This window comes from Theropithecus gelada, chromosome 15 (genome assembly GCF_003255815.1).
Source record: "Theropithecus gelada isolate Dixy chromosome 15, Tgel_1.0, whole genome shotgun sequence".
In the NCBI taxonomy this organism is placed as follows: domain Eukaryota; kingdom Metazoa; phylum Chordata; class Mammalia; order Primates; family Cercopithecidae; genus Theropithecus; species Theropithecus gelada.
Window position 1 is genome coordinate 52,976,359 of NC_037683.1, and position 26,044 is coordinate 53,002,402.

Consider the following 26,044-nt stretch of genomic DNA (forward strand, 5'->3'; position numbering starts at 1 on the left):
GAGGACCAGTGGCAATTCCCTATTGTGGTTAAAGGGAAAATTATATGTTTAGTTCTCCTAAAGATTCAGTTTCTTTAGGCCTTTACCAGCGAGATTGTGTAAGTGACAAAGTAAAGCACTTACACTACATCTCTCATTCAGCCTGGCAATTATGTCACCCTGGAAGATGCCCAGTCCCGATCTCATTCTCATGCACCAAGATCCCTCTTTTATGCTGCAGATTCCTAGGTCTATCTTCTTCTACTGCAGGACATCCCTTACTACCTCCATCAACAGTCAGTGTGGCTTTCAGGTCATGGCAGAAGGAAAAGGCAACAATCTTCCTAATCCACATGCAAGCAGACACTCCCATGCATCAATAGTAAACTAGCCTCACAGAAAAGAGAGAAAATCTGTGACTACTTCAAAAGTATGTCAAAGTAAAGATTTTTCCCTTCCCTTTCATTGACAATCCAATATGGTAGTATATTCTTATTCTCTGTCTCCTTCTATCTGACTCTGTTTCTCTTTGCCTGTCTATCTCTGTTGGCTTTTCTGTCCTCAAAACATTCTCTCTCTTTCTCTCTCTCTCTCATTTTGACTCCATGACTGTTTCTGTTTTTGTCTCCCTCCTTTCACAGTTTCCTCCTTCTCTCCCTATATTTATTGATTTCTTTTTGTCTATAACTTCATGGGTCTTCTGTGTCCTTCTCACTTTCTTTCTCTATCTTTGTCCCTCTTTTGCCAATTCCCTCAGTTGATTCACAGTTTTTGACATCGGTTGTGTATGAGTCATTAGAGTCCCAGGTATGGGGTAAGCAATTATGAGCAAGGCAATTTCCCTTGGTCCAGCCTTAGTTATTTTAAATCTTAATCTAAATCTCGTATAACTCACCACAGTGATGTTACTGGAGGTGTAAAGTGGTATCTCCACCCTGGCCTGAAAGAGGATTGTTTATACTCAAGTTCCTAGAAACACCAGTTTTTGTTTTTAAGTCAATATTTGATAGTCATTCTCAAAATTCTTGTCCTTGTACCATGGGAGTTCCCAAGATCCTTTTGAGCCATGTGCTAGGTGAGAACTATTTTTAAGATAAGACTAAGGTATTATTTGTTTCATCATTGTGTTAACAATTTCCATGATGGTGCAAAGGCAATGGTAGATAAAATTTCCAGAATCTTAGCACAATTCAATATGGCAACGCCAGACTGTTAGTAGCAGTCACTGTATTTTCCACCGTCATTTCCTTAAAGTAACCAAGCAAAAAAACCAAAAAGGCAGGTCAGTTAACAATGTCCTTTATGAAGTAGTATGCATTATTTTTTATAACTTGTTCTCTGAATAAACACCATCTTAATATCCTTTGTGATGAAATGTGAAGTATGCATAAAGCAATTTTGCTGCAAACTGAAGTATGATGTTTTCTTGAACAAAAAAACACTTTTGTAATTGAGTTGCACACTGAACTAGCTACTTTTTCATTTAACATCATTTTAACATAAAAGTGTAACTAATAGTCAAAGCTATTGAGGCTTATGGTATTTGGCATATATTTCTCAAAAATAAATTGATCTTGTAACTTAAGGAAAGTAACTATTTTGTATTTGTATTTGTTGCTAGTGATCCAATTTCAGCTTTGAAGTAAAGGTTAAAATTTTGAAAATTCTTTGTGCCACCATAGGTGTAATACTTCCCAATACTTTAAAATCATTCTGATAAGATTAGCTGTAATTTTAACAGGAATACTTTTTAGTATTTTCTGTATGTTAATAATTTGATTATGCATAATTTACTGAACCAATATTTTCTAGGTCACCAATGTATGATGACCAAGCAGTCATAGATAAAGATCCATTCACATTAAGAGATAGCCAGTGGATTTTAATATAATAATATGAAAAGTTACTGGATGTGGTTTTAGATTTTATATTGTAACTGATCTTTTAGAAACTACTTCTCATAAAATGTTGCTATGCTATCAAAGACGTATTCTACAATAAGTTTAAAAGCAGTAAAAATCTCTTTCTTTTTTCCAAAAATACATGTCTATATCAGACTAGATTTTCTTCATAGGTTTCCATCAAAATATTATATCATACAGGTTGAATGAAGAATGAATAAGGCTATTTTCCATTAAGTCAGATTTTAAGGAAATTTACAAAAATATAGACAGTCTCACTCTCCTCCCTAATTTTTTGTTTTAGAAAATATAATTATCTTTCATAAAAATGTGTCATTTATGTTATTGTTTTATGGGTTTATTTTTATTTTTAAATTAATATTGTCATAATAATTAACTGATAACCAATGACAATTGTTAAAAGTTTTTCTCAGCTTTCATTTCTAATGTGATAAATGAAAATTTATATACATAAATGAATGCTCTTCATTTTAAAGAGTATATATAGACCCTGACTCCTAAATGTTTAAGCATTGATTTAAGACAACTTTCTAACTCCTCATACCCATTTACCTTAACTGAAGTTCCCAGAAAAATATCTGAGTAGTAATGATGCTCAAAGAATTTCAAAGAATCTCAGTATTAATGATAAATGTTCAATTCAATCATGCCTCTCTTTTACTTTGAACCAGTAGTCTCAGATCAAACATATGTACCCCAATATTTAACTCTTGTAGAGTGAGTACATTCCTCATTAGTATTCATTATGGCCAGTCATTTTTTATCCCATGGTGATGCTGGGAATGTCATTTCTATACCCAGTAAACATTTGGAGAGTTATTCTGTGCCAATACCAGACATTGTGCATACATTTTACATACATCTTTTATTTCACTCCTTAAAAGAATACTATGAAGGTAGTGATTTGAATCAGTAATGGGTAACTTGTCACTGCATAACAAACCACCTCAAAACTTAATGACTTAAAACAAGTATTGTTTTATTTGCTTTTAATTCTGTTGCCATGCACTTTGATCTGAGGCTCAGCTTGGTGGCACTTCTACTTATCTCTCCTGGAACATTCATGCAGCTACAGTCATCTGGCAGCTCCACTGAATCTGGATGGTCTAACGTGGCTACTTCTATGTCTGACGTTGGTGCTGCCTATCAGTGGGCCATAGGTCTTGAACAGGCCAATGTGGTTTTCTCCTGTGGTGGCGGAAGAGTTCTAGGAGGGCAAGAGGAGAAGATGCAAGTCCTCGCAGGTTCTAGGCTCATAAGTCACATTCCTCTACATTTTAGTGGCCAAGCAAATCACTAGACAAGCTTAGATTTAAGAGAATGGATAAATTTTAGCTTTGAAAGATGAAAATGGAAAAATTTCATTGCAAAGAGAGTATGTACAGAGATGGCAGGAATTATTGCAGCCATTTTGAAAGCTGTATATCACAGTGTCATTAAATCCATTTTATAGATGAAAAAACTAAGAAATAGAACAACTAGAAAGTAGTGAGGTTGAAATTTGAGCACTTGTCTTTGTGTTGCCAAAACACATACCCTTAACCGTTAAAATGTTTAGATGGATAGATATTGAACCCATGATTTTAACTCTTTAAGAGTAAGGGTTGATGAGGCTTTGGTTCTCCTGCCATCTTTGTTTCTTTCCTGTACCAAGTGGCCACTGAGCGTCTATCTCTGCTGCTACCTACTTTGTGGGTCTCTATGCCCCATATGTGTGTGGGTGGATGGGTCTCCATCCACACACTTCTCTGAAAAATGTGTTTGAGAACTAATATCAGAGACCCTTTATAATAATCACCATTCAGACTGGTGTGAGATGGTATCTCATTGTGGTTTTGATTTGCATTTCTGTAATGATTGTGATGTTGAGCATTTTTCCATCTGTTTGGCCGTGTAAATGTCTTCTTTTGATAAGTGTCTGTTCATATCCTTTACCCCATACTTGTTGTTTTAACAAGGAAATTTTAATATAAAGGATGGATTAAACATTTGTTGGAGAGCTGGAAGAGGAAAAAGAGGTCCCTGAGATTATACAGAGAGTAGTCTCAGGAAGCATCTCCACCCTCAGGGCTTGGGGAACAAAATGAAAAGCTGGGGCACTGGGAGCTTGGGGGACTTTGTAGATCTCTGTATCACACTTCTCAGAAGTGTTGCTATGCAGCCAGTATTGGTATCTCAGGAGCTCATAGGCGAGGCCTCGGGAACTCAAACTCAAGAACTCTTAGGACGGGATACAAGCCACCTGGGGATGGCACCTCTGTCAGGTCAGAATAAGCTGGTTCTGGGAGAATTTGAAAAATCTGTAGGCAGAAATGACTGCCACTGACAGGGTGCAGGATGATTGCTAAACAATGCTGACAGCAAGGTAACAGGAAAAAATAAGCCCCTTTCTCCCTTTCTTCACCCCCACAGCCTGTCTCCAGTGCCCTCCCAACCCCCAATGCAGAATCTAAGGAAGCCAGCTGGCAAAGGAAAGTGGTGTGCAGAGTCCTAAACCCAAAATCTCAAAGCAGAATATAGAAATATAGGTTTAGTTTTAGGTCTTATGTTTAAGTCTTTAATCCATCTAGGGTTAATTTTTGTATAAGGTGTAAGGATGGGGTCCAGCTTCAGTTTTCTGCATATGGCTAGCCAATTTTCCCGACACCATTTATTAAATAGGGAATCCTTCTCCATTGCTTGTTTGTGTCAGGTTTGTCAAAGATCAGCTGGTCGTAGATGTGTGGCGTTGTTTCTGAGGTCTCTGTTATGTTTCATTGGTCTTTGTATCTGTTTTGGTACCAATACCATGCTGTTTTGGTTACTGGAGCCTTGTAGCATAGTTTGAAGTCAGGTAGCATGATGCCTCCAACTTTGTTCTTTTTGCTTAGGACTGTCTTGCCTATATGAACACTTTTTTTGTTCCATATGAAATTTAAAGTAGTTTTGTCTGTGAAGAAAGTCAATGGTAGCTTGATGGGGATAGCATGAATCTATACATTACTATGGGCAGTATGACCATTTTCACGAATTGATTCTTCCTATCCGTTAACATGGAATATTTTTCTATTTGTTTGTGTCCTCTCTTATTTCCTTGAGCAATGGTTTGTAGTTCTCCTTGAAGAGGTCCTTCACATCCCTGTATTTTATTTTCTTTGTAGCAATTTTGAATGCGAGTTCACTCATGATTTGGCTTTCTGTCTATTATTGGTGTATAGGAATGCTTGTGACTTTTGCACATTGATTTTCTATCCTGAGACTTTGCTGAAATTGCTTATCAGCTTAAGGAGATTTGGGGCTGAGACGATGGGGTTTTCTAAATATACAATCATGTCATCTGCAAACAGAGACAATTTGACTTCCTCTCTTCCTATTTGAATGCCTTTTATTTCTTTCTCTTGCCTGATTGCCCTGGCCAGAACTTCCAATATTATGTTGAATAGGAGTGGTGACAGAAGGCATCCTTGTCTTGTGCTGGTTTTCAAAGGAAATGCTTCCAGTTTTTGCCCATTCAGTATGATATTGGCTGTGGGTTTGTCACAAATAGCTCTTATTGTTTTGAGATACGTTCCATCAATACCTTGTTTATTGAGCGTTCTTAGCATGAAAGGGTGTTGAATTTTATCGAAGGTTTTTTCTGCATCTATTGAGATAATCATGTGCTTTTTGTCATTGGTTTATGTGATGGATTATGTTTATTGATTTACATATATTGAACCAGCCTTGCATCCAGGGATGAAGCCGACTTGTTCGTGGTGGATAAACTTTTCAGTGTGCTTCTGGATTCAGTTTGCCAGTATTTTATTGAGGATTTTCGCATCAATGTTCATCAGGGATATTGGCCTGAAATGTTCTTTTTTCTTGTTGCGTCTCTGCCAGGTTTTGGTATCCAGATCATACTGGCCTCATAAAATGAGTTAGGGAGGAGTCCCTCTTTTTCTATTGCTTGGAATAATTTCAGAAGGAATGATACCAGCTCCTCTTTGTACCTCTGATAGAATTTGGCTGTGAATCCATCTGGTCCTGGGCTTTTTTTGATTGGTAGGCTATTAATTATTATCTGAATTTCAGAACTTGTTATTGATCTATTCAAGGATTCAACTTCTTCCTGGTTTAGTCTTGGGAGGGTGTATGTGTTCAGGAATTTATCCGTTTCTTCTAGATTTTCTACTTTATTTGCGTAGAGGTGTTTATAGTATTCTCTGATGGTAGTTTGTATCTCTGTGGGATCAGTGGTGATATCCCCTTTATTATTTTTTATTGTGTCTATTTGATTCTGCTCTCTTTTCTTCTTTATTTGTCTGGCTAGTAGTCTATTTTGTTAATCTTTTAAAAAACCCAGCTCCTGGATTTATTGATTTTTGAGGGGTTTTTCATGTCTCTATCTCCTTCAGTTCTGGTCTGATCTTAGTTATTTCTTGTCTTCTGCTAGCTTTTGAATTAGTTTGCTCTTGCTTCTCTAGTTCTTTTAATTGTGATATTAGGGTGTCGATTTTAGATATTTGCCACTTTCTCTTGTGGGCATTTAATGCTATAAATTTCCCTCTAAACACTGCTGTAGGTTTGGGGCTAAGAGACAATAACTTAAAAAAACAAATTTCTTACTCAGCTTCTATTGAAGGGGAAATAGAAGCAACTTTCATTGTTCAGTCTGTACCTGAAGTGAACCGATAAGAGGAATTGAGATGTCAATATTATTTAATGGGCCCAGTGGACTCTTTTGAATATCCAACTTTTAGGATGAGAGATCTACTTGTGCCATCTAGTACCGTTGTAATTACTATATTTGTAAAAATAGAAATCCAGGAAGGCACTAAGACAGTGAAGCAACAGAATTTATTTTAAAGTGACTATTTTTAAATTGACGACTATGACATGTCTCCTTGAGCTTGAGATGTTTTACACAATCAGGTTTCAGTATTTTCAATACTGCGATTTGCATAACCAAGATTTATTTCATTATTTTATAGAAGATTCTATTGTAATGAAACCAAAACAGCTATTAAAGGGTATAGACGTAGGCTGACGAATAAATGTGATTTCATTGTAGTTTATGTGATTGCAGTATAATTTCCTGCAATAAATTTGACTTTTAAGTGGTGTGTGTATGTTCATGTACATATATGTATATGTGTGTGTGTGTGAGTCTTTTAAGAATATTGTCAGAAAATTGCTCAAATTTGGCAACAGAGCAAAATACCTGGCAAATTTATAAATGAGGATTTAGCTTGCAAAATTATCAACGCTAGAATATATAGGTACAGAGTAATATATTTTATACTAATGTGATGAATGGAAATAGATAAATGTGTTTCAATATTATGGTTCTTATTCATTCAACTTTTAGACATCCACAAGCATCTTAAAAAGAGAAAAGCTATATATTCAAATGACTTTTCTTTCTCTAACACATTATAACTTGATTGCATTCCTCCTTTTTCTCATCATCTATATGCTATTTCTGATATTTAGTTGATTTTTAACATATATTTAAGAATACTCATTGATTTATTAAAACACATATAATAAAATGCATTACCTGAAAATGCAAGCAGTAGTGTCATTACGGATGGGTACATCAAATTGGATTGGAAGTACACATTTTTTTAAATAGTTAGGGCAAAACCAGCAAGATGGAGTAAGATGTGGAATTTTAGATGAGCACTACTGAAAGAAGCTGGATTTTTATTTTCCATGTTCCCAAGAGTTTCTGTTTCATTTCGTCTAGGAAATCCACTGGAGATGGTTTCAAGATATAGGATCCTTATATGTGAGGTATCCCAAATGAAGTTGGAGCATCCATGTTGAAATTGCTTCATGTTGTGGTAAGAGAAAGTTATTCTTAATATGTTGACCCTTTAAGAATGGAATGAGAATTTCATACTATATATACATATTTTATATATATATATTATATATAAAGGAAATTTATATATAATATGCATAATATATACAAATATACAGACATGCGTGTATTTGTGTATGTATGGGTTTTCTTCTTATGAGCAGATAATGAAATAAAAAATACAGAATTTTGTAACCCAGTCTACAAGTTTGAGATTCAACAAAAAGTCTTTATTATTTTGCAGTGATTATTTTCTGGCTCCTGAAGTGGAGTAGGGCACAATAGCAGACTCAAATTTGTTCTTAACTTCTCACTATGTGTATGTACATTATATTAGTCAATAAGTTACCATAACAGCCTTAAGAGGTAGGTATTATTATCCACAGAGTAAAGATGTGGAAACAGAAGTTCAGAGAAATTAAAACCTCATCCAAATTCATTAAACTAGCAAATGGCTCAAGAGTGATTTGACTGCAAAATCTACTCTATCACTGTCATGCTGCCTCCTTGGATGAATATTTAAAATATAAGCCACTATTTTGTTATAGCACTATCTGTGAGGATTTGTAATTAAAGAAATGTTTATCTGAAACATTCCATTCAGCACAATGGAAATTTAAGCTCAAATATGCATTTTTTTTTTTTTTTTTTTTACATAGAAGACATTTGTTTGAGGAAATTTCAGATTTCTGGTTGAAACCTTTAGAATTCCAGTATGCATTTGGGATATTAGTTTGTAAATGACAGAACACAGGTTCTTTTGTTCCTGGGACTCAGCAGTACCATTAGAATTAGTTGTTTTAGGTAGCCTACCTGAAAAAGTTCAAACCAGTCTATCCTGGTGATCATGAACCACATATGTCCTCTGTCTCTGTGAGTCAGATTTGTTTGGGTTATTCAACAGTGATGCCTTGGAAGTCTGTAAAGCATTCTCTCTGTGGTAGTCATGCCTGTAGTCTTGCCTCTGAATTAGTAACAGCACCATTTCTGTGGGAGCAGATACCATGTCTGTTGCTGAAGATTACATTTTTACTTTCTATGTTATAAAATGGGGAGAAAGGAAAGCCAACTCTCAGTTTGAGATTCAGAGGAGCAGTGTTCAATTATCTCCAGGTTTCAATGTGTGGTTTCACTTTTTTATAGGAAAAAGCCTATAAAATTAGTGAATGCCTGGAAGATATTAGACTAGACTCTCCGACATCAATAAGGACAGACTTCTTCCAGAGCACCATGGGAAAGGAATCTGGGCAATTCTTTACTAAAGCTATTTTTTATTATTTCCATTCTGAGAACACCTGCATAAATGTCTATGTCACTCCTATGCTATATTACTTTTCAATTCAAGCATCTTTAAAAAAATTTACAGAAGCTCCTAACCAAACATTTCCAAATTCCCACTTGATGTCCAGCTTTGGATTGATTTTAAAAGTTTTTTAAAATAGAATTCTCTCTGTGTAGGGGCACAATTCTTCCTGCTTTTTCTCTGTAATAACCCTATATTTGCTTCTGTCTTACCTACTTTGAGATAGTGATTAAGTTACTAAACATCTTTTAGCCTCAGAATTCTCATTATAATATGAGATTCATAACAGTCAGATTGCTTACATTTTGAAGATTACAAAGCATATGTGTAAATCACCTACTGCTTAGAACGTTGCTGGCGATCTTTCATATTAGCTATATATCTAGATCTACAAATAGGTTTGATGACATGCAAGTCCCCCAGATATTTATGAGGAACTTCTTGGAATATTCCAGAATAAGGACAAAATTGGTTCAGAAGATTGGTGTGACTCACGAGGTTGGCGGAGAGGAGGTGAAAGGAAGCCTCATCTTGATCAGAAGTATCTAACCAGGAAAATAAGCATTTTATGCATTTATTACCATGCCAGAAGCAATAGATCTTTTTTTTTTTTTTTTAAGACGGAGTCTTGCTCTGTAGCCCAGGCTGGAGTGCAGTGGCCGGATCTCAGCTCACTGCAAGCTCCGCCTCCCGGGTTCACGCCATTCTCCGGCCTCAGCCTCCCGAGTAGCTGGGACTACAGGCGCCCGCCACCTCGCCCGGCTATTTTTTGTATTTCTTAGTAGAGACGGGGTTTCACCGTGTTAGCCAGGATGGTCTCGATCTCCTGACCTCGTGATCCGCCCATCTCGGCCTCCCAAAGTGCTGGGATTACAGGCTTGAGCCACCGCGCCCGGCCAGCAATAGATCTTTACCTTAGGTTTGTTCATATCACCTGTGTGACAATGTTCCTTTATCACAAGACTTTTAAACATTTGCTTCTCTAGGCCAACAGTTCTCAAGATTTAAAGTGTTTATAACCACCTGGAAAGCATATTAAATACAGAGGGTAGCAGATGCCATTTGAGGGATTCTGCTTCAGTAAGATAGGTTGAGTTCTAAGAATTTGCATTTTAAACATGATTATTCAGAACCAGAGCAATTCTGGTATACCCCACTAACTGCCATATTTTCATCTTGAAGATTAAAGTTTTACAGTCTATTTGGAAGTTTTATTGTTGGAGATAGAATTGAACAATTTTATTAGGTAACTGTTAAGAGAGATAGCTAAGAATAAGACAAGATTTAATAATAGTTCTCTACACTTATTAGGCAGTAGAGTAACTCTGTACAGAATTTGATTCCACGTACTTATAAGAAGTTGATGGAACAACTACTTAAAAATAAAACATGCTGGTCAAGTTAATAATAGGGTTTCTGATTTTACTAATGTTTATCAAAACCATTTAATAACCAGTTGCTTTCGTATATATATTAATTTATCAAATCCTCATTCTAGTTCTGTTTAGTATTTTGTATCCTCCTTTTACAGATTAATACAAATAGATTTATAGAAAATACTAGCTTGTTAAGTTACAAGGTTAGAAAACAATAGGGCCAATCTTGGTACTAAGACAGCATGCAACTGGTACAACTGTTTCCTTATCCTAGGGTAATTCAATTTTCCGATCATGAAAGGTTTTGTTTTTATGGCAGCCACCAGTATAAGCATGTATTGGAACAACCAGCCTATATTTATTTTGTTTAAACTGCTAAACATTTAATTTATCTTCACCTGATGAGTTAGGCTTTGAAAAGCATCAGCAGAGTAGGCCTGTTTCATGTGCTTTGTAAAACTTCTCAGGAAAATATCTTCTGAAAAAAAATGTTTCAGGTATCTTCTACACATTCTTGTTTTTTACCAGTGTGCTTATTAACTTTCACCAATTATTTGTATGTCATCTTTCATTTAAATCAATTATCAGTGATTAAGCCTCGCTCAGTAGCTAGTCAATAACCTCTTTTAAAAACAAAAGCGGCTGGGCGAGGTGGCTCATGCCTATAATCCCAGCACTTTGGGAGGCCGAGGTGGGCAGGTCACCTGAGGTCAGGAGTTCTAGACCAGCCTGGCCAACATGGTGAAACCCTGTCTCTACTAAAAATACAAAAATTAGCCGGGCGTGGTGGCAGGTGCCTGTAATCCCAGCTACACGGGAGGCTGAGGCAGGGAAATTGCTTAAACCCGCGAGGCGGAGGTTGCAGTGAGCCAAGATCATGACATCGCACTCCAGCCTGGGGGAAAACAGCGAGACTTCGTCTAAAACAAACAAACAAACAAACAAACAAGCATTATAGATAGATAGATAGATAGATAGATAGATAGATAGATAGATAGATAGACAGACAGATAGAAAGAAAGAAAGAAAGAAATAGAGATATGTCCAGCCTCCTTTTTATCTAGGTGTGGCTTTGTGTCTAAGTTCTGGCCAATGTGATGTTACCTAAAACAATATATACCATTACTAGGTGATATCCTTCAAGGGTCTGAATGTCTGTTTCTCCTTCTTCCTTGACTAACTTGGAAATTAGATACGGAATGAGATGTCCTGGTGAGCCAGCTTGTATCACACAGACGAAGATAACTGTCTAGATGTGGTAGAATAACAACATAGAAAGGGTCTAGCTTACTGCCTTAATTTATAGAGGAAAACAGTCCAGGACTCCTTCTGTGCTGAATGTTATGTGAAAGATGAATAAGCTCTACTTGTTTAGCTATTACTATTAAGCCACTGTACAGGGCAGAATATATGTCCTAATGAAGTCACGCATTCTTCCGTGAATGTGTTACTCATGAATGTTTAGCACACTATGGCTCCTTTAGGAAGTTAATCTTAGCTCGACAAGATTCACTGGGCCCTTAAACAAAGAATGCCACTGTGGTTGCCTAGATATTACACATGTACCATATAGAAGCATCTTATCTCGCACATCTTACTCTTTATACTATTCTCCTCACCACGTTCTCCAGTGATCCGTCACCAGCTCTGTTATCCTTTTTGTCCATCCATTACAGAGCAATGCATACATTTGTTCCTTTTTTCCAATTCGTTTTGCTACAGCATTTACCTTTCATGCATGTGCAGTGTGAAGACTGCAAATAAAAGACAACAGGAATAATAAACCCTGAGACGAACTTCAGAGTTCTTGCCTTTCTTAACAGCATTCAACATAAACTTTAAAAACCACATCAGACTATGCAAATAAAACAATAAGTGGATGCCTTAAAGCTTCTCCCAAGATAACAACATCCAAACCTGTATAATCTACAAGATATTCTTCATTGTCTCCTGCCCTTCCCTCAATCCCTCACCTGATCTATCCTCATTTTGCATTCAAGACACATTTTTTTTTTTCCATCTTTAGTATACCTCCTTGGATCTTTATTTTGGAGAAGATTTTAGATCTATATTTAATTCCCATAGTAGTCAAAGAATGCCTTGATGTCTTATGGATGCAGTGTTCTCCTGCTCCATAATGGAGTCTTCAGTTATCTTTAAGTGGCAATTATTCTACAAAGAATGCTCCCTACTAAAATGACTGTTTTGACTATGACACTAGCGTTCTGGGACACAGCCTGAGATTGCATCTTTACCTTATCCCTTAATACTACAGTTTGTGCATCGTCTGACTAGCAGAATGCAAGCTTATTGTATGCCTTAATATATCTCATAGCTGGCTGCTTACTACAATTGCCATATTTTATCATTCTCCCTGTCACTTCTTTAATGCATCTCCTATTCCTAAGCATACATGCTGGCATTTTCAACTCAATGTTCAACACACAGTATCTCACTTAATTCCCTTAAGCCTCTTAGATAAATATAATGATCACATTTTAGTCACCAACTCAACAAACATTTACTTAGTGTTTCTTTTGTGTCACCTATTACTTCAGGCAAGGGAGAGGGAGATAGCAAATAGCCCCCCAGTTGCTCACTCTCTCATAGGGAAGACAAATAAGATAAATGTAAAAATACAAAAACAAAAACATAAACCCTCTCATAAAAACCTTTTAAATATACAGCAATAGCATAAAACTTCATTCTAAGAACAAGGAGCAAATAAGAAAATTGCTCAGTTTCACTGGAAGGAGAGGAATGGCAAAGATTAGAAAATGTTTCCTGGGCATCGTACTTCAGCTGAAATTGGAAAGATAAGGAGACAGACTGAGACAGATACAACAGATTTTCTAAAATGTCACAGCTAGTTAGTGGCAAAGAAGGGACAGGGATTCACACCCAGGTACTTCTGATGTCATGGACCATGCAGTCAGCCATTCTGGCTTCAGAGTTATTCGGGTTTTTGGTGATTTCTATAATCGAATGCCATTTACATATTGATACACTCACCTGGCACCCCCATCACTTACTCTCCTCACTTCTGAGCACTTGCTTCTCAGTTACATATCATCTCTACCACCAAGTTTTAGTTTTATATAGCTTTATAACTTGGTGGTGGAGATGATATACAAATTGAGTTTTCAAGGAAACAACTTCCAAATTTTCAGGTTTTCTGTACAGTCTTTCCTAAAAGAGTCCAAATGATATTCCAATTACGGTCTGCCAATTCTGCTTTTCTACTTTTCCTTTCACAATAGCTCCTCTTTTACTTTACAATACAAAGACATGGTTCTCATTCTTGTCCTTACTTCCCAGGGTATGCTGTCCTGGGGGATAAAAACCTTGGTGAGGCTTAAAAAGGGAAGAGTCAGGAATAAAATGAAGCTTCTATAGGGACAGTCCCAAGAGAGCAAAACAAGGGAGCTTAAGGAAGAAATAAAGGGGGCGTACCTTATTTCTTTCAGGTGTTAAACTTATAACAATGCTACTGTCTTTTTCCCCCTGTTGTTCATCACTTGATCAAGCTTTTCTCCATCCATCCTCATCTTCTTTTGGATTTCCTCTAATAAGATGACAGATTAAAATATCTATATACCAAAGATTTTAAGGAACATATACCTAAACATAAATAAAATATATAGTAACCCCAAAATTATGTTCTTTAAAATTATACACACCAAAATTTGTTTTTGATGTCAACTTTAAAAAGGTATCGGAGTGTAAAAATAGTCATTCAATGCATATAATAGCCTTGAAAACGTATTCATTAAATACATGAATAAGTGAGTGGAGGATTTATTCTAATGTAAAAGGCAAAATCTCAAGATTTATAGATCTCTCTTGAGAAGTGAGAACAATTGCACTATAATATGTATACATTTTTGCCTAGGTGCAAAAGGGGCTTATCACACAATATTATATAATTTAATTGCACAGTATCATTAGTATGTAAATGCCAAGGAGACACTCGTGGTACTATCATTATATGCTACCCCAAGCTATATCAGAGGATCACTGAGAAAGGAATAGGGTATAGTTTGTTTCTTCTCAGCTTTGAGGAATGACAGTAAAATTGTTATTGCAGCATAATTAAATATGCATATCTAGATACTAATAAATGCTTTGCTGTCCTAGAATTCAAGAGAAGTGTCAGGCCTCTCAGCCTTCTCTGGCACTGGTCATAGTCTCTAAGTTTTTCTGTAGCTTTCTGTAGCTAATAAATGACTATAGAACATTCAAGAGAATTTTATCGTCTATTGCCCTCGCTGAAAACTCCAGTATTGACTCTGCTTATTTTATTTCAGCTGGATTCCTTCCTTCCTTCATTTCTCTCTTCCTCCTTTCCTTCTTTCTTCCTTTTCTCTTTTTCCTTCCTTTTTTTTCGTGGAGAGAAAGAGTGTGGTTGGGGCAAAGATATAAATATGAGTGTTCCTTTTAAGATATATTAGTCAATTTTCTCTTTTCAGGGGCATTTAAAGCAGAAAGTGCATAAATAAAATTAATTGCATAACTCTCTAGACATATGTCAAAATCTTGATGTGTTCAGTCTCTGTAATTGGTGTTGTATATTCAAAGTAAGTTTTGCAAACAGCAGGAGCACAGGCTGCATGAGAGCTGCCTATTAAATAGGGGTAATCTGCAGTAATAAAAGTCCTGTCAGCAATCCTTCATAGTTATGGGAGTCACTAGTTGGAGTTTCACAAAGCTACCTTCTCCATTTCTATTTCTTACATATATGTGTATACAAAGTTTTAGTGATTATTATAACTGATTTTATTAGCCACTGTAGGCTTATTATCTTGACATGAACCAAAGTAAAACAAATGTATTTGTTAATCTAATACTAGATTCTGTAACAAATAAACCTCAAGGTGTATAATAGCTCAAACACAATAGAATTACAGTTCTTTGTCATTTAAAGTAAAAAAAAAAAAAAAAAACCCAAAAAAACATATGGGGTACATGGACAACTTGCATTTAAGTAAAGATACAAAGAACAGTGCTCCTTCCATCTGAGGGCTTGCTATTTTCAAAATGTGTCTTCCAAGATCACCCTGATTAGTTTTATAAGCTGGTAGAAGTGAAAAAGATATAAGGAGAACAAATAGGCATTTTTGAAGGCCAGGCTGAGGAGTGGGGTACCATAATTTTACTCATTTTCCATTGAGTAGAACTCACCTGACAGAGCAACAGAGACAGGGAATCATAGCCTACCTGCATGTCTAAGAGGAAAAGATATAAGCTTGGTGAACAGCTAACCTGTCACTACCCAGAAACATGTAAGGTTTGGGAAATGCAATAATTAATCATTGTATTCAGGAGAAGAGGATGACTAAAGTTGGAGGCTGATGCAAGGCAATGCGGAAATTACAAAATGTAACAGAATGCTTAATTAATTATTTTTATAATTATATTGATCTTTTCATGCAGAATGAAAATGCTAATTAGTTTCGTAAGTATTAACAAATTAAACATAGCCACAGACAATGCTGGACCCCAGTAATGAAGAGAACTTAATTCTGTAAAGATTTGTTCTACTTTTTAATCTAGAGTGGGTAATAGAGGACTACAGGTCTTAATAAAGGTAAATACCACCTTTTGGTTCAGAGGGAATTCAGACAGATGGGATAGAAATGCACTGCAGTCATTCCTTCATTCATCCCATGCACATTTATTATGTACCTTCCATATTCCAGATACTGTGTTTACCTTGGAGATAGATAAATTAGTCAGATAGCACCTCTGCTCTCAAGACCTTGCATGTAAGTGTAAGAAGCAAACCTTTAAACCAGTAAGTAATTATAGTATTATAGTTATAGTTCTGTGAATGTATGAAAGGAATGATCACATCTTCCAGAGATATTGGGAAATATCCTATACAGGAGATGCTATTTAATCTGGGTCTGGAAGAATGAGTATTTTTAGGCAGCAGAAAAAGTTTTAGGGTAGCTTTAAACCCATGGTCAAGTATATGAAAAAGTGTGGCAGCTGAAGGGTATGAAAGAAAGTGGCACAAACAGACATAGGAAGTTATTTTGCGTGTCCGGAAAATAAAGGCTTTATAACAGGAGATAGAGTTCTGCGGAAGCCAGTTATTGGGCAATGATTCCAACCTCAGGTGTAGATGGAATGGTAGGTTTTTGAGGGAGGTCCTAGCAGAGGAGGAGTGGCTTTCTTCTTTGTCACTTTTTCACTGTTGTCAGCACTCTTAGAGTCTTAGGTAGCCTTCTAACTGCAGAACATAAGGCACTCCTCCTCATTCACCTCCACGATCATTCTTGCACTATATGTGTTCTCAGGGAGCTATAAAAGGGATAGAGCTACACAGATAGAAGTTGCAGAAATAAGATTAGTGCAGAAAAGTAGTAAAAGAAAGTAAAGTTCGTTAAATTGGAATATAAGTTGCCCTTCCATAAATATGACAGAGCATGTTATCCTGCTGTTGAACAGTTTCTACTTGTTAGTTCAATTTCTGCATGTGAGCTCTCATTTCTTAACGTTACATATTCCAGGAAAACACAGTGGACAAAATCGTAGATATGAGACATAGTGTAATATTTGTTACAGTGTGATCATATATCACTTAAAGACAGGGATACATTCTGAGGAACCCATTGTTAGATGATTTCATCATTGTGCAAACATCATAGAGTAGACTTACACAAACCCACATGGCATAGTCTACACCTGTATGGTATAGCCTATTGCTCCAAGGCTACCAACCTGTACAGCATGTTACTGTACCAAATGCTGTATGCAGTTGTAATGTAATGATAAGTATTTGTGAATCTAAACATAGAAAAGATGATGCATTGTGCCAGGTTGATGGTTATGATGTCACTAGGCGATAGGAAATGTTGAGCTCCATTATAATCTTATGGGACCACCATTGTATTGTGGTCCATCATTGATGGAAATGCCCTTATGGAGTGCATGACTCTATGTAGTATATACTATAATACCCATAAGTAAAATGTAAAAGGAGAGAGATAAATTGAAGAAAGAAGTGTTAAGCAAAAAGGAAATAGAACTTAAAATATTTGGAAAATTCTAAGCCAATGCATATTGTTAAAAAATGAGAAAGCATGTTCTGTAGAGAACACCAAGAATGTGGCTGGACAGTCACTCCATAAAGAGGTTACCCATGAATTTAGTTAGCCATCTTAGCAGAGGTCAGGAATAAGAAGTGGATGACTCCAGCAGAGATCCTGCCACTGGACTAAAAGGAACAAAGATGGGACAAACTGAAGAAAGGCTTTCAGACTTCTGAAATTCTATAGAATGGAATAAAAGAGATATCTGACTCTCTGGCTGCAAAATATGCCTTATCCTTTAACACAGGAACAGAAAACCAAATCCCAACTGTTCTCACTTGTAAATGGGAGCTAAATGATGACAAAACATAAGTATGTAGAGAACAACACACACTGGAATCTTTTGGGGGGAGGGTGGTAGGAGGGAGAGGATCAGGAAAAATAACCAGTGGGTCTTAGGATTAATACCTGGGTGATGCAAAAATCTGTACAACAAACCCCCATGTTACCTATGTAACAAACCTGCCCTGGTATCCCTAAACTTAAAATAAAAGTTAAAAAAAAAAAAGAAAAAAAGAAAAATGATCCACAAAGCAATTCAGAGACTAGCAGGTCTCCTGCTGACACCGCAGGCCCAGAGCCCACAGATGGAGGGGTGCAAGGCTATCTCCTTCCTGGTTTCAGGGGTAGGACCACCTCCCTGGTTTCAGAGGATGAGGCTGCCTTTGCTCATTTCCTTAGGCGCAAAACTACCACCCATGGCTGAGTGGGTGGGACTCCTCACCAATGGGCCTAGAAAGTGAGGCTGCCACCCTATTGGGACTGGAAAGCAGAGCATCAAGCCAAAGAGAATTATTCTCTGGAAACTTAAGATCTAACAGAATTTGCCTTTCTAGGTATTGGACTTGCTTGAGATCTGTCATCCCTTTCTTTATTCCAGTTTCTCTCTTTTGGAACAATAATGTCTTTCCTATGTCTGTCCTACTGTTTTATTCTGGAAGCACATACCTTTTTGGGTTTCACAGGTTCAGAGCAGGAGAATTATTCACAAACAAATTTTGAATACTGCCTCTCAAGTCTTACTATATATAGTATAGATGATATTTAGATACACTTGCATCTTGGAGTTGATACTGGGATGGGTTAAGGCTTTTAAGACTATTGAGATGGGGTAAATGCATTTTGCATGCCAGAGAACATGAATTTTGGGGGACCAGAGGGTAGTTTATGGTCCCCAAATCCGTATGTTGAAGGTCTAGCACCCCTGTGTGACTTTATTTAGAGACAGTGTCTTTAAGAAGGTAATTAAGATTAAATGAGATCAATAGAGCAAATACTGTTAATCCAATACTGCTGGTGTCCTACGAGAAGAGACCCCAGAAGTGCATGCACACAGATAAAAAGCCATGTGAGGATACAGCGAGAAAGCAGTCATCTGCAAGCCAGGAGAGGCCTCACCAGAAACCAATCTCGCTGTTCCCTTGATGTTGGACTTATAGCCTCCAGGACTATAAGAAAATAAAATTTTGCTTAAGCCATCCAGTCTGTGATATATTGTTATACCATCTCAAGCTGACTAATACAATGTGTTCAAATGTCACTGACCACTTATAATAATAATAATGGCAATAATGTTTGCCATATATCAGATAATATTTTAAGCCCCATATATTCATTATTTCATTAATACCCTTGATAACTTTTAATGCTAATTATTAACACAATTTTACAAATTAAGAAAATCAGATCAACCAGGATGATTATTGGTTTTCCAAACAGTGGAGAACTCAATGTCATTCTAATGTAGTTAGGTTGCACGTGACTCTCCACAAAGAGCTTAATTTCTCTGGGCTTCAGTTTTATTGTCCATTAAGTGATGACAGTATGTTTGCTGCCCTCTTCAGATGGTTATTTGCGTGGTTTAAATAAGATGATTTAAGGGAAACCATTGTATCCATTTGAGTCAGGAATATCTTTATCATCACCACTACAATTTTTTGGTGACCTTCTGTTCCTGCTGACATCATTGACTTTTCTCAGGACTGTAATCGCAGTCTTGACACCACAACACCCTTTTCAAAGTATTTTTCTTTCAACTTTTTATGTATAGGCTTTTGTTCTGACTGTTAATTTAGAGAAAAGATATGATCATAAGATTTCCTTGAATAACATTCTTTTCAGATGGTGAAAAATTAGTCTCCTAATGACTTCATTGAGTTTGCACATGGAAGTTAATAATAGATAATGGTTGTGAAAATTTGTTTGTGAATAATTAAGGGTGTTGACCCACAAAATAAATTTCCCTTACTATCTTAATATTGTATTAATCTTACTACTGTTGAGTTCCTTGCTTTTTCCCCCTTTGCTATCTTTGTAGAATAAAATACTCATTTTCTCTAATATGACTCTATTTTAATACTTTTTAATTAGCTACTAGAGCATCACTCTTTCTTTTGTTTCTCTAACAAAACAAAATCTAGCTGTCCCTTCTATATTATATGAAAATCGCTTTTTTCTATGTGTATTTCAGATTGAACTTTATTTTAGCAGTGTATCTTCTAACTAGGTCAAATATTTTATTTTTATCAAAATGAATTATAAAGTAATCAGATTAGCTAACAGTGAGAAATGCCACTTAAAGAATTTGAGTATATTGCAGGTTTTTTTTTAAAGAACATTATATTGAATCCCCTTATGACTCTAGAACATATATATTTATTAAACAATGTAGATACAGTTGCTTATTTCTAAAGCAATATGAATAGAGTCCCCACCAAGCATATTTTGACTCCCAATCACTATGTATATGAAAATGTTTAGAATTTAAATATTCTGATTTTATGCAATTATAAAAAATAGATTTCTAGATTTTGTATGCATCAACATTCATTACATTGCCTTAACTTTTGTGTTGCTGCTTCTCTACTCTCCCAATCTCTTTGTCTGTATCTTAACTATAGGACAGTCACAAAATGGAATAAGAAAAAGAAATAGGTCATAAATGTGATATTGCACCAAGAGCCCTTTTTAGCATTGGATGGTTCGACACTTCCATATTTGAGATCACTAGTCAGAATTTTAAAGAAAATGTGGCATGCTGTTATTCCAGTTGAATGTACTGTCCTAATAACTGTAAGACTCATAGGACATCTAAAAATATATTATATATACACTGTTAGTCTCTTTCTTATTGTTAATTGCAGAAAATATATCCCAGGAATTTGTAGGTTACAAATATATATATCCTTTTTTTTTGTATTTTTTGGTGATTAATCTTGAAAACAATTTTTAAAAACAAAAACTAAAGACCAGTATTGCTGAATATCATTTTCTTGGATTTTGACATGGTTTCTTTTAAAGAAATTTATTATAAAGCCATAGTATAATTTTTTAGCAAAATCAAACAAGCATCGAACCTCAGGATATCAGAAAACAGAGCATTGCAATTTAAATGGACAGCATTGTTATAATGATGGATTTATTCAGCAGACAATGACTGTATTACCAAAGCAATCTGAATTAATCTGAAATTGAATCACCCTTTGTACAAAATTGAGGAAACTGAAGCAATTTTAGATTAAGACATACAAATATCATGCTATAAACTTAAAACTGAATTCAAAATAAATGGAGCTCTTTATTATCTTACTTTCATTGTTTTATTGTTTTAACTTTTTTATCCCTTTTTTGCTGCAAAGAGCAAAGATATTGGAGATTTCTTAAATGTGTGAAACTGTACACTGATATACCAAATAGAAATATCTGGAATAAAAGGTACCTGAATTTTTTAGGGATTGAAAGTACTTCCTTTTCTGTAATCAAGAAAGTTTCATTTTTATCATACTCAGCATGAAATTGTTTACAGCTTGTGAAAGAATGGAAAAGACACAAGCCCTTGGCATAAAAGTTATTAATGTACTTGTCAATCATAGTCAATTAAAGGAGATTCAGAAAAGTTGGCATTATCTGATGTACCCTCCTAGCTCACATTAGTCATTTTCAGGCTCTTTCTAAGAGACTCATTAGCTCATCTATTTGCAAATGACTGCCACTATCTGGGCAGATTGCCTTTAAGTTCTATTTTGCTGAAAGATAGTGTTCTCTTGAAAGATTGCCATGTTGATCAGCATAAAGCAGTGTAACAGGAGTTTAAAATCATGTGTGGGTAAATTAGATTCAACAAGAAATAAATAAATTTCAATACTCAAGTTCAACTATGTATTAAGAAGAGTTGGCATTTTCAGAGAGCTGAATCCATTTCCCCCCCAGTCTTTACACTGGCCAGGAAGAAGTGCTACACTCCTACCAGTCCTCACCCCTATACCTTATGTCCCTCCACAGAGGATTCCCACATCCTTATATCATCATAAATATCAGAGAAGCTCTAAAAAAGAAAATATGTTTATTTTAGGAATAGATCATTGCAATGGGAATACACTTCCCATAATAAATTGTATGCATATTTTAAGAGGTAAAGAAAGCCAAAAGTTTTTACAAGAAAAAATGATTACCCAATTGTTTTGAAATAATTATCCTTGGTTACAAAGATCAATAACAAGGGTGATACCAGTCCAAAGTTGGACAGGCAATTGTTGGGTAGATGTCCTTGTAGAAGTATTTTTTGTGTAAGGTCACAATGGTCTTTGGACAAGTTTGTGGGTTGTGCTGCATCCTTTTTTGTTATCAAGCATACAAGCTTGAGAAGTCTCTTTTCATGGCCTTCCCTGGCTCTGTTTGTCCGGATTTTGATTCTGACAACTTTCGCACTTATAAAATCTTGGGTGCCCGATGGTAGACCTACCCTATACTCCCATCAGATTTCTGTCTCATGTAATATGTTCTATATTGTCTTCTCCTGCTACCATTGTATCAAAATCTGAAAGCTCGGAGGAAAAAAAATGTTAACATCCAGAAATATGTTTGGAAAATGGCTATGGTTGGGTTAGTAAAGAGTTCTTCTACAATTGGCAGACAAGGGGGCTAGAAACTCGGGGTTAAAGGGAATATTTTCAAAGAGTTTGCAAAAGAGTTTTGGTTTAAACTAAGGCTTTTGGGGAACCCAATGAAGCAGGGTGGTGATATGTTGAGAATTATGTTTTAGGGAGATCCTTCAGACAATAGTATAGAAAATAGAGTGAAAAGAGATAAGTAGGTTGGGCACGGTGGCTCATGACGGTAATTACAGCACTTTGGGAGGCTGAGGTGGGCGGATCACATAAGGCCAGGAGTTTGAGACCAGCCGGGACAACAGGGCAAAACCCTGTCAATACTAAAAATACAAAAATTAGCCAGGTATGGTGATGTACGTCTATAATCCCAGCTACTTGGGAGGCTGAGACACAAGACACACTTGAACCCTGGAGGCGGAGGTTGCAGTGAGTGCAAATCGCACCACTGCATTCCAGCCTGGGTGACAGAGTGAGATGCCATTTGAATAATAATAATATAATAAAAAGAGATAACTAAAGGGAAACTGGCAGTAGAATATTGTAATTATATATAAACATAGTAATTAGGATCTAAACTAAAGCAGTAGCAGAAAAAATTGAGAGTAACTAATAAATTTGAGAAATATCTGGGTGGCAAATTGATACAACTTTGCAATTAGATGTTGGGTAGGAGGAAAGGGGAGGAGATTAGAATGAGTCCAGGTTCTTGAATTAGGCAAAGATAATGTAGGAGGAGGCACAGGCTTAGAGAAAAATTACCTTTGAGGGACTTGTTAGACAACCCAGAGGAAACCGTTTTAGAACTCACGAAGTTCTTAATAGAGGTAAAGATTTAAAAGTGCCTATGTCATTGGACTTCTCTGAGTATATATAAGATGTTGTACTAAACACGCTTAGCACAGTGTCTTAAGTTGAGTAAGCTCTCAATAAATAGTAGCTATGGTTCCTGACATGGACTGACTGGAAGATGTGGATAGTTGGATTACTCTAGGATGGAAATTTGACTCCAGTCCTGGATCAGATGGACAAGGGATAGAGCAAGAATTCCAGTTATGATAAAGGAAGGTTAAAATAATAAGCCAGGAAACTCTGCTACATCAAAAAATTAAGGAAAAAAGACTGCTAGCCTGCAGGAGAAAAGAGTGAATGTTCTCAAATATATCTGGAATGTGATGCAGTCTTGCTTCATGAAAATTAGTCATATTGCCACGTTCCCCCCCGCCCCTGCCACTGCCTTTTTTTTTCGTTTTTCTTTTTAGAGTCTCACTCTGTCACCCAGGCTAGAGTGCAGTGGTGCTATCTTGACTCACTACAGCCTCCGCATCCTGGGTTCAAGCGATTCTTCTGCCTCAGCCTCCTTAGTTGCTGGGACTACAGGTGCATGCCACCACACCCAGCTAATTTTTGTATTTTTAGTAGAAATAGGGTTTCAGCATATTGGCCAGGCTGATCTCGATCTCCTGACCTCATGATCCACCCACCTCAGCCTCCCAAAGTGCTGGGATTACAGGCATGAGCCACTGTACCCAGTCTCACCACTGCCTTTTAAAGCAACTGTTTGATTTTATATTTGCCTTATTTGTAAGTATTGCCTCAACATAAATACATTTTGCATTTGAGGTCATTGAAAACTACTATATTTGCTCAACAGTTATATTCCAATCCTATGTTTCCTCAGCCTAACCTCTTGGAGTCAAAAAGTTGTAAAGCAATTTTATGCTGTACCATGCCTCTCTGAAAAGAGATTTTTCTTTACTTTACCACATGAAATATGTGGTAATTGACAAAACATGATGTAGTTAAGGACAAACATGTAAATTACAGCCCCAGATTATAGCAGTACACCTTTATTAGAAAGTAGTCAGGCTATCTGATCTCTTCCTGCAATGCAAAACTGTCTGAAGGCATTGAGTAACCAGTACCAGGCAAAATGGATTGTACCTGCCCAGATGGAGGCAGAAATGCTCATGGTGGTATTGTAAAACAAGCTCCTAAGCAGCAAAGAGACAGTGAGCTGTCCGTAGGGAAATGAAAAAGAACTGCAAATTAAGCATGCTATAGTTATTCACTCTTTTATATTAGTGTCTCCAACTCCGATAAATGCTGTTTAGGGTTTTCATGTACTCAAAACTGTCATTTAATCTGAAATGATGTTGTTGCATATTTGAGAGTCATTTTGAAAACTTACTGAAAAGGATCTGACATCCATACCGTGGAGTATATGGCTAGGGACATTGTGGCAGTTTATTTGCCAGTGCAAGTTTAATATAAATCAGCAAATATCTAATTTCACCTGAAAAATGAAATTCTAGGAGGTTTTTTCCTCTACAGTGTTATTAAATAATCTGGATTCTGCCAGAAGAAGGAATGGCTCATGTGGAAAATTTTTAATTGCCTGAATTCCTATGATAGGAGTGTTCTGAATTTAAATAACATATAATGAAAAGCAGTAGAGTAATATTGCCAAGAAATATCTTCTCACAGGTGATTGACTAATCCCCAGAGGACTCTGTGTACTATACATTAGCCTGGTAAAAGGGAATTGGGCTAGTGGTCAGTCTTAAATCTGGACTATGAAGCCTAATCCTAAATTTGCCATTGGTTGACCACAGAAAGTTAAATCCTTCCCTCCATTTTAATTTTCTCTCCCTTCCTTCTTATATCTTTCTCATCTTCCCTATCTTGATAATTTCTAAGGAGTCTACTATGTAATAGCATCATGTTAGATACTGAGATACAAAGATAAAATACTTCTGCCTCGAAAGGAGCTTAGGGGAAGAATTGGTAGGATCAAATCATATAATTCAGGTCCCTTGAAGTTCTGATATCCTATCCTTTGCTCCTGTTTAAATTCTTACCACATAGTCAATGTCATTCTTTGATTACTTGGAAATAATGAATCTTAAACGCAAGGTCATAGCTGACTTCAAGAGTCATTAATATAGTCAATAAATATTTTGAGCCCTATGGTATGCCAAGCATTGTGCTAGAAGAAACATTATAAGAAACAGGTACCATGTGAAATGGGAGCACAGAGTAGGACTACACAGCTTTCTTTTAGGAATTCAAGCCAGGGTTTCAAGAGAGTGGAGGTATAAGCCAAACCCTGAAGGATGAGAAAGAGTATGGCAGGCAGAGGAAGCAGTACCCCTTGTGCATAATAAGTAAGGGAAAGGCACTCAAGGCAAAGAATAGTCAGGAATGCAAATTGTGTTTGTGGAATTGCCAGTCACTGGGCATCCCTGCAGCACAAAGTGTGAAGAGGGGTAGAGCAGGGGATGACCTCGAGGTTGATGCAAAGAAGTGATGAATGGCCCTTCAAAGGATTTGGGGCTTTATCCTGAGGACATTGGAGCAGGTCTAGCATGATCAGATTTGAATTTAGAATAATAAATTAAAAACAAACAATCTTCTCAGAAAGGTGTTAGGAAATGAGGTGAAGATCAGACATCTATATATTAATTTTTTCCAAGCAAGATGACTTTCTGTTTTAGGTATGAATCTTAGTCTCAATCTCAGGCGTGCTAAAATTTATTTTGTATAGTTTATTTAATTTGTATTTTGAATTTATATTTCCACAAGCTATAAAAAATATGAATGTAGACCATTGGTGCAGTTTGCACTCTCACTCAGCTTTGCAGGGTTGTGACATAA

General features: G+C 36.3%; 1 protein-coding gene across 3 annotated transcripts in view; it reads left to right on the plus strand.

The window, feature by feature from the left end:
- The window catches only part of LINGO2 (leucine rich repeat and Ig domain containing 2), a 1,258,067-nt gene that overhangs the window by 249,748 nt on the left and 982,275 nt on the right, over positions 1-26,044 (plus strand). For all 3 annotated transcript variants that reach the window (XM_025359407.1, XM_025359408.1, XM_025359406.1), the window contains exon 2: positions 7,609-7,705. The gene's annotated coding sequence lies outside the window, so the exon portion shown is untranslated. The remainder of the gene's footprint in view (positions 1-7,608; positions 7,706-26,044) is intronic.